This window comes from Galeopterus variegatus, unplaced genomic scaffold (genome assembly GCF_000696425.1).
Source record: "Galeopterus variegatus unplaced genomic scaffold, G_variegatus-3.0.2 Scaffold9532, whole genome shotgun sequence".
In the NCBI taxonomy this organism is placed as follows: domain Eukaryota; kingdom Metazoa; phylum Chordata; class Mammalia; order Dermoptera; family Cynocephalidae; genus Galeopterus; species Galeopterus variegatus.
This window is the reverse complement of record NW_007735643.1, coordinates 23,274-27,107: the sequence shown is the minus strand read 5'-3', so window position 1 is coordinate 27,107 and position 3,834 is coordinate 23,274.

Genomic DNA, 3,834 nt, shown 5'->3' with positions numbered 1-3,834 from the left:
AACTGGCAATTTTAATTAATCGTTATCATTGTCAGACACGGTTGACTATGTATATGATATAGTTCACTTAACACCAGGTGTAAATCGTCTGGGGTATAATCACAGGACAACCAATCTTAAGCCATAGCACAAATTTCTCAAATAAGCTTTATAATCATTTGACCTAGTCTGGACCTCTAGTGGATTATTTCAGTGCTTGCCAGCACTTGGGCAAAGATAATTATTCTGAAATTATCCCTTAGAGTTGAACTCAGCTCCGAATATCTCCGATGTTGGGAATTCTATAGGTTCCCTTAGCAGTTCTCATAGCCCAGCTCATAGTTTAAAAGTTTGGTCTCCTAATTAGCCTGAATTTTCCCTGGTGGCCTATAAGCCCTTTACTACTTGTCCTGCCCATGTATAATAAAAATAACTGACTTCCTGTCCTCTTTCTATTTCCATATAGGTGGACAGTTACTTGAATGACATGTTTTAATCACTTGATTTGCCCCGAGTCCATTTCTCTACAAGTTTCTTGATAGATGTTGTTTTCCTGGTTTAGGGGTTAATGTAACCTTTCTTTCTTAAATACTCTAGATTTAATGGGAGCTTCTAGCAGTCCCATGTCTCCAAGCTTCTGCCACAGCTTGGTATTCGTTCTTGCTTTGTTTATAAGAAATGATCATTTTGGCATAAGAATAAATCAGTGAACTATACACATCTTTGGAGTTTCATGGTTATATTCCTGATTCACATTGCAAATTAGGGAAGCATAAAAGAAATTGCCATTAACCTGGAAGAAATTTGTTGGTTGATAAGAAGTTTGCCTGTTGGACTCATAGAAGATAGAGACCATTATTCCTCTTTGTATTCACAATATTTTATAATTTTTTGGCCCAGAGTCTTCACACATGTTTGTTGAATGAATGAAGGGAGCATCTCTTCTACACGTCAAAAGGGAGCACGTTATTGGCCTGAGGTTGTTTCTAGAACATGCAAAAGTTGTGAGTTTCTCCTGTTTATTTTTAAGAACAAACTGTCCTGATGAATTGAGTATTGATCTTCAAAAAGGTGAATTATCAAATATGAGTGACGCTGCATGTAATGTACTCACAAAGATGAGGAAAAATATATTTATACAGATGCCTTGGGATAAGCTTTAAATATGAAAATGCAAAACAATGATTTAGTTTGGGGCACTCAGAAGAACAGGGCCTGTTTAAATATTTTGCAGTATGATTACTTTTGTTTTCCGTTTGATTTTATATTATAGAATGCGATTAGCTGGAATGTGTTACAAACACAGAGAGACTGTCATTGTAAACACTAATTAGCACCGTTTGTCTACATAAGAATAATTGCCATTTTCAATGCATGCTTGCTCTAAAATAGGTCGCAGTGATGTCATATTGTTTATAGAGTAAGCCTAGATATTATTATTATCATCCTCTTCATCTTCATCATCTCCTGGTCTTCATCAAAGTTGTGTAAAGTACCTTAGGACTCTCTGCTAGGTTTCATTATCTTTTTTGGAAGTCTGGTTTAATGCAGTGAAGGACCAGGGCCTTTGGACTCTCTGACCTGATTTCTAGTTCTACTTCTGCTGTTCTATAAGTTCTTTCAGCAGGTATTTATTGGCTGGCTACTGCATACTGTGAGGTGTGAGGATGTATCAGTGACCAGAACAGATACGGCCCCTGCCTTCATGTTAACTTACAGTGTAGTAGGGGAGATAGACACTTACCAAGGAATTATCACCAGCCATATAGTTGATTTCCACACAGCAACCAGAGTAATCTGATGTAAAATATAAATCAGATTATGTCACTTCCTTGCTCCAAAACCTTCACGAGCTTCCAGTTACATTTAGAAGCATTCTGGGTTCTCAGTATGAACTGCCAGGCCCTGTGTGATCTGCACCCTGTAAACGCTGTAAACCTCTCCACCCTCATTCTCTGTCACCTCTTGTTGGGCTCATTCCTCTCCAGCCATACTGGTCTTCTTGCTATTCTTGGAATACTCCGAAGTTCCTATCTCAGTGCCTTTGCACTTGCTGTCCTTCTGCCTGTAAAGCTGTTCCTCCAGATATTCCCATGTCACAGTCCCTCACCTTATCCAGGTCTCTGCTTAAATATCACCTCCACAGAGAAGCTTCCCGCCAGCTCTGTCCAGCATGGCACCTTCCTCCACTCCCTTCACCCTGAGCTGTTTTCCTTCTTAGCAATTTCCACCACCTGATTTGTGATTTTTTTTTTAAGTTGGATGGGTGGGTGACCCTTAGGTGTCTAGCTACAATGGCAGTTCTGTGTGTACAGGTAGAGATTGATGCCTGGTGGGTCCAATTGTTGGGTAATTCGATGGGGCCTGGCTGTCTCAAGGGGGAATCCGGAAGTCTTTTCTTTTAGGCACATGATTTTGCCCAAAAAGAAATCCTGTGGTCTCCTGCTTGGAAGGGCTTAATCTTTTACTGTTCATCATGCAGATTTCCACTGAATTCCCCTGTATTCCAGGGCTCTTGCACCCTTGCACTCTCCTGGACCTGGTACTCTCTGACTCACCCAGATGGCAGCAAGTAAATGTCCTGTTGTCTGCTAGAACGAGCAGTCGCTGGGCTGGGGGAGGGCAGGATACAGCCCTGCCACGAACCCTTTTGTTGTCAGCCTCCCTTGCTCCCCTCCTGCCTTCAGAGGTACAGTTCTTGGAACTGCCAGTTTCTGAGGTTTCGGAGGTCAGGGAAACCAGCTTGTTTCTTGGTATCTCCCCGCGCAGGCAGATAGGGTTCAACTTTTCCACTCTGCTAAGTTAGATACCAATCAATTGTCCGCCTGCTTTTCATCCTCCAGCATTCCGTGTCCCTCTCTCAACTGCCCTTGTTTCCTCCCCTGTTCTGTCTCCTTGTGGGTTTGTACTTTTTTTTCCCTCTACTGTGGTTTAGTGGGGCCTCGGTCAGGAGCAGTGATAGGTAACATATGTCTCATTTATTTAGTTACACGTGGGGGTAAGTGCATTGATGCAGAAACACCAGATGCTTCGAAAGCATAGAGTTAATCGAGCAAAGAAGAGGTAGGATATTTCTGGGAAGGGGAACCTGGTTTGTGAAGGGTTGAGACCAGAAGAGGATTTGTTCTACAAGAAATGGAAAGGCCAGCCCAACTGACATTGGTGAATTTGTTGTGGGACACCAGAGCAACCCATGGTAGAACTGCAAGAGGTGAAGAGGGTGAGGTAGAGTGGGACAGTCGTGTTAAGGATTTTGTCTTTGAATCTGCAGTGAGCAGACATGACTGTGTAATCCGTGTAACCTTGGACCTTGCACACTCTTGGTTCTTTGATAAACCAGGCCCAGTAATATCTACCTCATAGACTTGTGAGCATTAAAGGACATCATGTGTATACTATATCAACTTAAAACTGTCACATTTGTTTGCTGAATCCAATATTGTTGGACAATGACAAGTCACTGTAGCCCTTCAGGAGAAGAACAGTATAATAAAGATGTCAGGTTGAGGAATAATCTTTGTGATCAACTGGGTGAAGGGTATAAAGTAAGAAACCATTGAGACACATTGTGCTGGGACCCAAAATTCTAGTAATAGGGAAGTTTCAGTTGTCTCCACCCCAGACTAAGGCAGACTAGCAAGACGGTACAAAGGTTTAAAGGATGAGTATTTGGTAGTACCCCAGCTATGCTGCAGAGTGCACACTGTGAAGGTTGGTTAAGAAGCTTGTCACCTGTAGCTGGGAACCATAGGGGGAGTAGTCACCAAGGAAAGACGGGTTGCTCTACAAACCTCTGTTCTTTGCAATTTAAGTTGATAATGAAGCCATCACTTGAGGTTTTCATGTAAAAAAAAA